The sequence below is a fragment of the Xenopus laevis genome, chromosome 6S (genome assembly GCF_017654675.1).
Source record: "Xenopus laevis strain J_2021 chromosome 6S, Xenopus_laevis_v10.1, whole genome shotgun sequence".
NCBI classification, from domain to species: Eukaryota; Metazoa; Chordata; class Amphibia; order Anura; family Pipidae; genus Xenopus; species Xenopus laevis.
The window spans coordinates 36,046,573-36,059,789 of NC_054382.1; the positions used below are offsets into that span (position 1 = coordinate 36,046,573).

The following is a 13,217-nucleotide window of genomic DNA, read 5'->3' on the forward strand; positions in this document are numbered from 1 at the left end:
CACAACTCAGGAAAGGTAGGTTTTATAAAGATCCGTTTCCTTAAATAGGAACCATCTCATCCAGGTAGTAGAAAATTTCGCGAATCGATCAGGGGTATGGGATGACATTTCCTCGAATCTGCAAATTTCCGCAATTTTGTTAAACCAATCTTTAATGGTAGGCACATATGTCGTTTTCCAGTGTAGTGGTATCAATAGTTTAGCGGCATTAAGCAGTTGAGGCTCTAGACCCGAGTTAAAGACCGTCATAGGTACTGTATTATGAAAGAGCAATATTTGCGAAGGATCTGCCGCCACAGTGTCTCCCATGATTTGCCCAGCCAGTAAGCAGACCTCCGTCCAGAAAGGTCGCAGGAGGTCACAATTCCAAAATATATGGTATAGAGTGCCTGTTTCTCTTGTACAACGCCAGCAGATACCATTAGAGTTTTTATATATATGCTGTAATTTGGAAGGGGTATAATACCATCTCGTTACTATTTTATAGTTCAGTTCTTGTATGCGACAACATGTGGAGCACTAACAATTTTTAATAAATTTAAATTGGAAAGTTGCTTATAATTGTGTTTTCTTTTTTTTTCCCTTTAATTTAAATAAAATACACATACCCTGCTTTAGAAAACTATTAGTCATGGTTGGGGGCAATCATGCAACTCATAAGCAGATGGATGTTATCAAAGTGTTTGTTTTGTGTTAATATGTAAGGGGAGAGATAATATAATATGCTGTATTATTTCTTTATAAGAGTAAAACAGGGATCTTTAACCTATTGGTCGAGTTCAAAAATAGGTTCCCATACTGTTGAGTGTGGTGCCCCATGGTTCTATTTATTGATGTGTTGTTTCCTACTATAATAGTAATTAGAATGAGCTGTATAACTGTTTCTAAAGCTGATTTTTCAGCTTAATGTGGGTCCCCTAATTAAAAATGGGCTTGGGTCCCCTAATTATGGATGCTGCTTTTGCATACTGAAATGATTGATAACTATTGTAATGATATCATCATTCCTGTGAACATGTATGTACTGTATATAGCACAAGCACCATACAGACACCAAGGGGTTATTTATCAAGTTTTTGAATATCTGAACTACAATTCATAGTTTTCGGCATCTAAAAGCTCTCAAGGTCCTGTATAAGTCAATGGGGGAGGTCCCAGTGTCTGCGCTGATGTCCGTACCGTTTCCAATAATTTCGGCGGAAAAAACTCAGAAAAAAATCATAGTTTATATGTAAAACTCCAAACAATTACAAGTTTTTAGTGAAAGCTCCGAAGTTTCTGTGTTTTGCCTGACCCTATTTTTTCGGGCTTTTTTCTTAAAAAATAAGGTCCATTCGGGAATTCAGAGTTGCTTGGATATTAGAAATACTGAGATAAATTCGGACCTTGATAAATACTGTAACCCCCCAAAAGTGAGGGACAATATAATGAGTATTCGTGTCAAATTTTAGAGTAATGTTATTTTTTAAACAATTCGAATGGTATGTTATTTATGAAAAAATGTCTAATTCAAATAGACTTTTCCTCTAAAACCTCTATTTTTTTGGACACAATATGACATGGAACATTTTTTTCTCCTTTTGGAGTCTATGAGGTGTAATTTTTTACGCAAAACTTGGCAAAAATTTGGCTCACCGCTACTATTAACATCTTTAAATAGTTCAAGGGACCTCTGCCATTGACTTCTACATGAATTCGGCAAGTTTTAGGTGGAGAATAATCAAATTAGAACTGTTTCCAGGGTGGAGGTTTGATAAATCTAATGTTCTAATTCAAATTCAAGTTGGTGGTTTTAAATTCAAGTTTGTGCGTTTTGAAAATTCAAATTTACCATTTGAACCTTAATAAATCTGCCCCTAAATGTGTGTATACATTGAACATACAGGTTTAAACTCAAATCAGCCAATAACTGATACAAAGGGTAAAGGGGGCCCTGCCCAAATGAGCTCACAAGCTTAAAGGTTGTGTTTGGGTGTGTGAGTACAATATTATCTTTTATATAGTAACCTTATCATTCTATACATACCTAGCAATCTATAGACCAGTTGTTGTTACAGCAGATGTGCCATTTATTCATAGCAACTAGATTCCAGCAAGATTAATATGAGAAAGTACACTACATGTGAACCTGTACCAATATCGCCAAGATCTTAGGCATCCCTGAAGATAAATTACAGTCGAATTATAAGGAATAGAACTGGCTGTGCAAAAAGAAAGCAGACAGTTTGAAAGCACAGGTATAGTGCCAACCTTTGCTCTTGTTTGATAATCCAGCTGCCAAGACTTGCATTCAGCAGATTAATTTAACAACAACAGCTTGTTTGTTAATGGGCCATGGAAGCAATACACTATCAAACTGCAAGAACACAGCTGTTGAAATAAGAAATCTTAAGTACCTGTTTATTAGAAATTGCTACACTTTACTTATTGTTTCTCCAGAATAATTATGCCAGATACCATATTCCTCTTGTAGTCTTCATGGCTGAACCATTCTTATCACAATTTTTATAAACTAAAATGAAATTATAATGGTGTTTACTTATCTGTCATATTTTATACATGTCGATCATTTATTGATAAGGTTGGTTGCACAATGTGAAGCTACAGAAGTCTACATAATGAATACATTAAAGATAAGCTTAGTTGCGTTACAAAGTTAAAGGGATTCTGTTATGATGTAGTTTATTTCAAAATTACACTGCAAATAATTCCCTCCACCGTGTAAGATGTCATGCCTAACCCAACAAGTGCATTTTCTTTTTATTTGTAATATTAGCAAGATAATGTTGCCTTGTCATGTGCTTTCAGAAGAGCCAGCACTTCAGGATGGAACTGCTTTCAGTCAGACTATTTTTTCTCCTACTCAATGTAACTGAAGGTGTCTCAGTGGGACATGGATTTCTACTATTGAGCGCTGTTCTTATATCTACCAGGGAGCTTTATCTGGCTAACTTCCCATTGTTCTGCTGATGGGCTGCTGGGGGAGATGGGAGGAGGGTGATATCACTACAACTTGCAGTGCCGTAGTAAAGAGCGACTGATGTTTATCAGAGCACAAGTTAGACTAGTGGCACATGGGAAACCGACAATATGTCTAGCCCCATGTCAGATTTCAAAATTGAATATAAAAAAATCTGTTTGCTCTTTTGAGAAAATGATTTCAGTGCAGAAGTCTGCTGCAGCAGCACTATTAAATGGTACATTCTGAAAAAAACCCCGATATTGTGACATTATCCCTTTAATGGACACTGTATTCAGATTAAAAATTCCTGAACCACTTATCACTCTACAATGTTTGTTAAAGGACAAGGAAAGGCAAAAAAATACAATCCCATTTTTACTTTCTTTAATCAAAAAGAAACCTATCTCCAATATACTTTAATTAAAAAATGTGTACCGTTTTTATAAGAAACCTGACTGTATGCAGTGAAATTCCCCCTTCATTTACTGCTGTGGATAGGAATTGTCAGACAGCCCCTAACTGCTGAGCAGGGAAACAGTCATACTTATGAACAGCAGGGGGAGCCACCGCCTTACTTACCAGCCATGCAGAACTCAAGCAGCTTTGTTTATGACGATCCCTAAGCAGCGCAGACCATGCTGAGCATGTGCACAGTCTTAGTCTTGCAAACATGTTTAACAAAGTTACAAGATGACAGCCCCTTGTGGCCAACTTTGAAGGCATAAATTATTTGTTTGATTAGGCTTTGTGGTGCAGTAAGTTCATGTTTATGTTTAGTATACAAAATACAGCATTTCTAGCCTTATTCTATTTTAGACTTTCCTTGTCCTTTAAGGCTGTAGTGTTGAAAAATGGTTTGTTACTTTTTCTGCTTTCAACAAAAAGGACACATTTATTTATTTATATATATATATATATATATATATATATATATATATATATATATATATATATATATATATATATATATATATATATATATATATATATATATATATATATATATATATATATATATATATAGAGTCAATCCAGGCACTCTCAGGAAAAAATTCAAACAATCCAAAAATGTGAAACCATAAGGCTTATTGTGATCCTACGTTTCGGTTTTCGTCAGCTGTTTTCTTTCCCTGACGAAGGTTCCAAGAAGGAACCGAAACGTAGGATCACAATAAACCTTATGGTTTCACCTTATTGGATTGTTTGAATTTTTTCCTGAGAGTGCCGTCATTTCTGGATTGACTCTATGATTTACATTTAGGCTGGCACCCAGGTTATTAATTACTTTATGGTGTGCGCTCCACGAACGGAATATATATATATATATATATATATATATATATATATATATATATGGAAAGAAAATTCATTTGGTCTTGCTTTAAGACTGAGGCTAACAGAGATTTAAGGGGTCATGAGAATGTCATTGATACTGTCAATCATTGAGACAAAATAGCCCCGGGGGTTCAGAGCCATATTAAGGCCTTATTGCCCTCAAGCTGAATATTATTGTAAACGTATCCCTAAACATAGTTGCTTTGCTGTTTTTAGGATGAAATTCAAGATTCAAGACCACAAATTAGATCATTCGCTAAAGGATTTCTCTTTATTTCTGCACACCAACTAAATGTCTCATGTAACTCAGATAATCATGTGCAGCAATATAATGTATAAAATGTTAATTTCATTTGTAGACCACTTATGTTGATTCCCAATAATTCTGTTCTGCCCCCACCTTGCCTTATTTGTTTTAGTCCAAATAGATTGGAATTTATTGAGTATGTTAGAATGAGCATTTTTTGAATTTGGTAAAGAAACCAGATCTACAGCATTACACACAACCCAGGTATAATTACTGGTTTCCCAGGGACATTAACCCTACAACAGGAGTCATGGTCAGTAAGAGAAGGAAAGGTCATGAATTCACTTATAATAGAAAGGAACACTGGCACATCATGGGTAATGCTAGCAGGAAAACCCTTGCTCGTTTATTGCGGATGCAACGTTTCAGACGTAACCCCTTTTTCCATGAATTGACTCATGCCAGGCAACAGCAAAATGTTTAGTAAAAAATTTTTTTAGGGTAAAGGGTACAAGAAATATAGTGTCCATTTAAATTTGTCATTTTACAAATGTAAAGTTCAAGATGGACCTCAGTGGTTCAATGTGATATTGAACCCATGTTGAATGCTATGATTAATATTTAAGATTTTTGTTCAGCTATCCTTGTAGGGTCGCACACATAGGCCTATAAGCTGCCGACACTGCCTCTTGGAAAGTTCTTCTAGTGGACAGGGTGCAAATGTAGCCATGTCTAGACCTGCTCCAAAGCAAAAAAAGGTACGTTTGAGGAGGGAAAATGTGGGGGAAGGCGGTGGGATTAATGTTGCTTCCTAAACACATTGAGCTTCCAGTTACAGCTACTTGTCACTGCTACAAAATTGACAATAGTGGTAATTGGCAAATCCGCACAGGTGTTTCCCCCTTATTTATCAATACATTTTCCTGAAAATTTACTGTGTAGGAAAAAAATGAACCGTATGAATTTTTCACCAAAACTCAAAACCTTTGGATTATTGCACAAAACCCAGCGCAGATCAAGATATCAGGACTTCTCCCATTGACTTATATGTAACCTAGGCAGTTCTGAGATGCTGGATTTTCGGATTCAGAATTTTTCCATCCTTGGGGTATAATAAATTCGATTTTTTTGTTTTCCACAAAAGAAATTGGATTTTATAGTAAAAAAACAAATGTTTTATTTTGAGGGTTTTGGCATTTGGACTTTAAAGGAGAACTAAACCTTAAAAATGTATGTGGCTAAAAATGCCATATTTCATATATTGAACTTATTTCACCAGCCTAAAGTTTCATCTTGTCAATAGCAGCAATGATACAGGACTTCAAACTTGTCACAGGGGGTCACCATCTTGGAAAGTGTCTGCGACATTCACATTCTCAGTAGGCTCTGAGCAGCTGTTGAGAAGCTAAGCTTAGGGGTCTTCACAAAATATCCAGCAAAAATGAGGGTTGTCTGTAATATAAGCTGATGCTACAGGGCTGATTATTAAAATCTGACGCTAATTGCACTGGTTTCTGTGCTGCCATGTAGTAATTATCAGTATTTATTACTAATCAGCCTTATATTGTCACATTTCTATTCTATGTGTACTGTATATTGTGAGTGGGTCCCTGAACTCAGTAAGTGACAGCAGCACAGAGCATGTGCAGTGAATCAGCAGAAAAGAAGATGGGGAGCTACTGGGGCATCTTTGGAGACACAGATCTTTACTGCTAAAGGGCTGTGGTTGCCTTGGGCTGGTACTGAAGCAAAAAACATAATGTACAGCATTTCTAGTTACTTCTCTAGTTAAGCTTTAGTTCACCTTTAATAAATAACCCCCTACATGTGTTTAGCAGAGGCAATTGTTGTCTATGGCAGGGTATTTGGCATTTTGTAGCCACAACAAGCAGCTGCTACTAGTAGCTCCGGGTGTTTTCACCCTTAGGTGGCATCAGCCTCTAAAACTCAGGGATAAATGGAGTCAGTTTGGTCCTCCATTGTCTGAGTTTCTGTATATACATACAAATAATGCAACAGTTAATTCATTGTCACTCCATTGCTGTTTACTGAGCAGGAAGGTTTATTTTTTTATCACAATGCAACAATACCAAACTCACCAAGTCTGTGGTCAGTGCTGTGTATGAAAAGGCAAGTGATTTGAGAAAACAAAAGATCATGGGAAATTTTTCAGGAGGAACTTTTATACAGTATAAATCCAATTAAGATTTAACTTACTTTTGGCTACTCAAACAAAAGCCAGCATTAATATTCACCCCATTAGCACTATTTCAAAAAAGAGGAGGGTAAATTAAGGCAGTTTTTACATTATAGTCCCATTGTACAGTTCTTGCCTCTCCCCAACTACGAGAAGGACCATGGGTCAATGTGCATGCTCCTGCTTATACAAAACTGCCATGCAACCTGGGAATCTGCTGCAGATCAGAAACAAAAAGCGTGCGTGTGCATCAAAAGAGTTAAAACAGGGACGAGTTACCAGTCTCCTTTGTATTTGTAGCGGCTTGTTAGACCATTAACCTACAATGAAGCTCCCATGCCATGTTACAGATCAGTTAAGTGGAAAGTTAGAAATGCCTAATCAGTGCTCAGTGAACAGATTGAGTCCCTCCTTGAACAGTTGGATATCACAGGGTATCTAGCTGTCACACACATACACATATGCAGGGAATATATTGGGAATCAAGAGATTAGGAGGCACTAGAATATGGATTTTTACTGCCTGATTGCTTTGCCTATGGACTTACTTCTTCCACTCCATTTTTCTCCATTTCTAATTTACCCTTTTTCTTGGTGAAACCCATACATCTATCTATGTATGTGTGCACTGAGAAGCCCTCTGTATAAACAACCCCATCCATTTCCCTAGCTGCAACCTGTTAGGCTATCAGACAAAAGAACAGCTCATTATAAAGAGGGCAGGGGGTATTCTGTTTGTAATGCATTAATATGTTGTAAGCTCTTCTGATCCCATATTTTCTATGTTACCCTTGTGTTTTAAATTAATGTAAGACCCCTGTTTGTTATGAATTAATGTAAAACACTGAGTAACTTGCTGCTGCTATATAAATAAATTCCACCCTAATCCACTATTGGTAGATATTTTTAATTTCTACATATAGGATTGGCAGAAATGTGCATCTCACTGTGGCATTAATTCACATTTAATCACTGGGCAACTCTTGTAAACACTGTTAATATCAAATTACAATCATCTTGAGCTGCTTCGGTTGAATGAGCACAAACTAAGTGATAAATGTTTAAGCAGCCAGAGTAAGAAGGTTCTATTGTAACTGTCTAACTGAGCAAAGCTAAAGACACAAAGAAAAACAATCAGTTATTGATACTGACAAGAACAAATTAGGATTCACTATAAAAAGAAGTATTCAAAAGACGCAAATTCGTTTCAGACCTGAACATACCATATAGTTTAGTGTATAGGTATAAAGGCTTCCATGGTGTATAAATAGAAGTGCAGTCAGCATCATCTTATATTACACCAAGAAAATTCCTCTCTACATTATTTAAAATGTAACTGTGATCATATTCAAATACATTCAATAAGAGTTTCTCTATCTCTCTCTTTCTTGGGGTCTATGAATGAAGTGTAAAGGTCTTTGAAACCATTTGAACATAACATTAATTAAAGGAGAAAGAAAGCTATGGAGGCATTTTATTGCCAATAGATTAGCCACAATAGTGCAAGCTAGAATGCTATATTTATTCTGTAGAATGTTTTACCACACCTGAGTAAAAAACTGTAGAAGCTCTCTGTTTGTTTAGGATAGCGGCTGCCATATTAGCTTGGTGTGACATCACTTCCTGCTCACTTATAGCTCTGGGCTCAGATTACAGCACAGAAGGGGGGGGGAAGAGGCGCAAACTGAGCATGCTCAAGCACTAGCCCTGGAGGTTTAAGCTGAAGGCAGGAAGTCTGATACAGAAGCCCATGTGTACACAATAGAAGGAAAGAAATGATGTGTTTCTTTTGATAGAGGATTCAGAGCAGTATTACTTTGAGGGTTTACTAGTATATTTAGGTGAACCTTTCTGCTAAGGCTTACTTAGTTTTAACCTTTCCTTCCCATTTAATCCTTTTTGCCCTGTTTTAGGAACTAAGCCATATGAAATATCTCTGAACCAAAACAGCATTATATTATAATATTTGGATGCCAAGGGTTGTTAATTATATAACAAAATTAAGTGGGAGACCACTAAGTACAGTATATGATTATGCAGATGCCTTACTAATATTAACATTGGTGGTCTATGGGACCACACAGCCATTGGTTATTAACAAGGTCCTTACATGATGACTTTATCTGTGTCTGGTTACAAGTATATAGGTACAGAAAGTAGCTTAAAGAACTTGGAGGACCTGATCAGCTAGTAGTGTAGAACACAGCTGCTTATGTTAATAGCTGATTAGAAACAGAAAGCTGCAAATATATAATATAGCATAGTATAAACAATCCAATTTGCATTGCGGATTGTTGGTTCATGCTGGAATCAGCCAATTAGAGCTGGAGGAAATACATTGGAACTTATGCTTCTCCAGTGGTGATTTTTATGTTAACTGGTGGAGAGGCAACAAGAACATCACCCCCTGTAGCCGAGACTAATCACTGGTGACAAAGTTCTGTGTCTTTGCCCACTGTGAAACTCAAGGATTGTGCTCAGTAGGGTTAAAGATAAGTAATGTATCAATTAAATATTTCAATTTAGAACAGTTTATATAATTGGTGACTCCCCTCTGAGAGCTGTTTCAGAAAGGCATAATTGAACAATGACATTTTAAACTTCAATATTAGAGGAATGGTCACAAATAGAAAATAATTGAAAAGAAGTCTTTATTTCTGGGGAACTATCTTGAACCAACTTAACTGAAGGTACAAAATGGGTTGAATTGCCATAGCCTCCATTCCCCCTGCAAGATGTGGGGCAGTCCCAACATCATCTTGAAATGCAGTGTGGCCATGTCATCTTATCTATGCAACAGGTTCAAATTAAAGACAAGTACATAGGATAATGTGGATTCTGTCCAGCAGAGTTCAAGGCAGCCATCTTCTTCTCTTCCGAATGAGACCAGCGAAGCGGCGCATGTGCAGTTGGAGCAATTTTCTGTCTCGCGACAACTGCGCATGTGCTGAAACTCACGAAAATTGCTGAAGCGTCGTTCTCATTCCGAAGATTACCTAAGCAGCTGAAGATGGCATCCGTGAACTCCACTGGACAGAATCTGCAGAGGGGTAAGTAAAGTTTGGGGAATTTGCCCGAGGGGGGGGGAGGGTCTATGTAGGGTAGGGTTTTTTTTTTATTTATTAAGGGTTTGTTTCTCCTTTGAGCACCAAGTGTTTATTGCAGATTTGCACATTTGAAGGAATGCTAACAGAATCCAAAAACTTACTAGAAACCTTTACTTCCACTTTCACCTTTACTTCCACTTTAAATGTTTTTTTTTTATTAGGCCCAGTTTTTGAATCTTTTACACTATCCCTCAAATGTAATAAAAGGCACTAAATTTGCCCAGGAGCAGTAACCCCTAGCAGCCAATCAGCAGGTAGCATTTACTGCTCACCTGTTTAAAAGCAAACAACTTACTGGTTGCTATGCGCTACTGCCCCTGGGCAAACTTAGTGCCTTTTATTACATTTGGGGAAAAGATACATAAGCTATTGTTATTCTTTAAAATGTCAGTGGGGGGGTGCAAAATAAATACATTTTTAATACAAAACATTTTAGAAAAACAGAAATAAGAAATAAAAAGACTACAGTTATTAGTGGATTACTATTTGACAACAATGTGTTTCATGAAGGTTAATTACCTCCTTAACTGATGAACTCGAGGACTGGTGAAATGCTTATGTTATTCTAGCGAAGACATTCTGCATCAAAAACAACACTCACCAATCACCTGCATTTAAAATTCACAGAAATGAATGTGGTATGAATATTCTGATATTCACAATGTAAGTCCGAATAATAAATAACAATCATAGAAGCTGGTTAACAAACAAGTAGATACAACAAGAAGAACAAATTGGTGTCCCAGTAAGGGTAGGACTCCACGGGCGATTTCGGCACTATCCGACGCACTGCGCAAAAACGTAGGCGTCACGTTGGATGCTACGGAAATAAGATAAGCAGTAGCATTGTCGAATGGCGTTGCAGCGTTGATCCGACACGACTGTTGGGTGCAGACGCTGCATCTGCATCCGACAGTCATGTCGCGTCGGATCAACGCTGCAACTTCATCCGACATTTCCATATCTTACCTTATTTCCGTTGCATCCAACGTGATATGCCTGCGTTTTTGTGTATTTCTCCCACCTGTAGTATTACTGCTAGTATGGTAAGATGACTGTATCTTGTGCTTCAGCATTGCAAGCAGCAAGTGAATCATAGCTATGTTAGCACAAATACAGAGCCATAATACCATTTTGCAGACAGTGTCTCAGTGATATTATATTATACTTACAAAGGTTACAACTTTATAGCGCTTATCAGCCTGACATTTAGTTTTGACATTAGCAAAGCTTGTCAGGTTACAGTGAATACAGGTAAATCCTTATAAAATGTATGGTGATATTAGCATAGTACAAGGTACAGCTCTCCCTAAAGTGTTACTGTAATTTAGGGGATTAACTATATGCACCATATCCGGTTAATCTGTCTGCTTTATGCTCCAATCCATTGAATTAAGCAGTTCCATCAGATAACCTTGGCCTGATGGTGGGGGAAAGTCAGAAATAGAAACCAGTTATTATGGCTGCAGGATATGAGCAGGGGAGACACATCTAATCTTGCAGACAGAAATATGTGCATATTGATCCATGGTGATTGTAGACTACACTCAGGATCAGATTAACAATGAGGTGGGTGGAGTTGCATCTCCAGACCACTTCCAAAAAATGAGATCAGATGAAATCTGAGGTTGGTGTGCTGCTGCCAGTAAATATCGAAATCTACATTTCAGCTATGATGCTCTGGTCACCAGAAGTCCCTGTAATCAAATATGAAACTGAATTGTTTTGTTTCTCTGCATCCTATTACCCTGCTCTCATTGATTTTCTGTTTCTAGAGTTGGGGCCAGGACTTTATAAATGCTTTGGTGCCCCCCACCCATCCCTGACAACTTATCCCTCAGCACCATCTCCTACATTGCAAGGTGCCAATGTTTTAGGCCCTTTGCCACTCACATTGGCTATAATTACACAGACATGCCACTAAAATCACTGCAGAAAATGTGTAATGAACCTTTAACCCAAGAAATTTTAACCCAAATAAGAATATGGGTAACGTGAACACATAAACCGAAGACATTCCAGAAATATTACTGTGCAAAATGGATAGATTGAAAGAATTACCTCACCAATAGTGATTGACAAATAAATTTGCCAGACAAAAATTTGCAGCGAATTTCCTCGTTTTGCCGCAAGCGAATATTCGCGTAACTGCGGCGACAATTCACCGTCAAAAAATCCTCCTTCAAAATTATTTGGACACTCATTGACTTTAATTCATTTGGACCAAATAGTCGCACGTATAAAAATTGTCGCTTGCCTAAAAATAATTTTGATGCCCATTGACTTCAAATGCAAATTTTTCGCCATTTTGCCAATTTCCTGGTAAATTGATGATTTTTTTGGAACAGATTCGCCCATCACTACTGACCAACAATTTGCACAACATTTCTTCTCTCTGACTGCGCCTGTTCTGCTTTTTGTGCTCTGCCTCCCTCTATTGTGCTGAAACTGGCAAACAAATTCAAGATTTAATGGCTAGGCCTCAGTGACATTGACAGTCCAAGTAGAAGTCAGGCACAAGCTTGTGGTTGTTGAAAGGAAATGAAATGAGAGCAAGTACAGACCAAGAACGATAGTGCTACAACATCTAGAAAGGTCTAAATGGAGATAGTCTTCTGAGTCAAAAGACATGGTAACCAACTATAAACAGAGAACATTTCTTCATAAGGAATAGTATATCTAGGAAACAAAGATTTGCTGGTTTGCAGGCCAAGAGTTGACAAAATGGTCCACAAAAATCCAAGTGGTCCCCAGACCGAAGTACGAGCTATAACACTATATATATTCTGCAGAATGCTTTACCATATCTGTCTAAACAGCTCTAGAAGCTCTCTCTGTTTAGGATAGCAGCTGCCATATTAGTTTGGTGTGACATCACTTCCTGCCTGAGTCTCTCCCTGCTGAAAAAAGGAAGTCTGATACAGAAGCCCATGTGTACACAATAGAAGGAAAGAAATGTTGTGTTTCTTTTAACAGAGGACTCTCTGTTTGGGGGTTTACTGGTGTATTTCTATAGACCTTTCTGATAAAGCTTACTTAGTTTTAGCCTTTCCTTCTCCTTCAAGGCATAGGTCCACCAATTTAAAAAAATCCAGGGCAAATCTCAGGCTTAAAGGTGAACAAAAAACTCTTTGCTTCTGCAGGGAACAAAGGTTGTGCAACCACCTGCCTAAAACGAACCTTAGGATAACAGGCAGAGTTAGTATCCAAAGGGTGGTTGCCAGTTTCCGTATCTAATGAATGACTTCCTCTCCTGGGCCCTATGGTGGTCACTGCCAACCAGAAGCATTTGCAGTTAAAGTCAGGACTAAATTGGCATCAGCTCTGCATGTTCGTGGTAGTGATAGTAACCAGAGACCCTCGGAATGTC

The 13,217-nt window shown here is 37.6% G+C and overlaps 1 long non-coding RNA gene across 2 annotated transcripts in view; it reads right to left on the reverse strand.

Moving 5' to 3' along the window:
• Positions 1-13,217, reverse strand: part of LOC108719941 — a 133,559-nt gene that overhangs the window by 1,630 nt on the left and 118,712 nt on the right. Inside the window, exon 4 of one of the 2 annotated variants that reach the window (XR_005962186.1) lies at positions 10,132-10,455. The exons of the other annotated variant lie outside the window; for it this stretch is intronic. This is a non-coding gene — a long non-coding RNA (uncharacterized LOC108719941). Of the gene's footprint in view, positions 1-10,131; positions 10,456-13,217 lie in introns of those variants that run through there. 2 annotated transcript variants of the gene reach the window in all.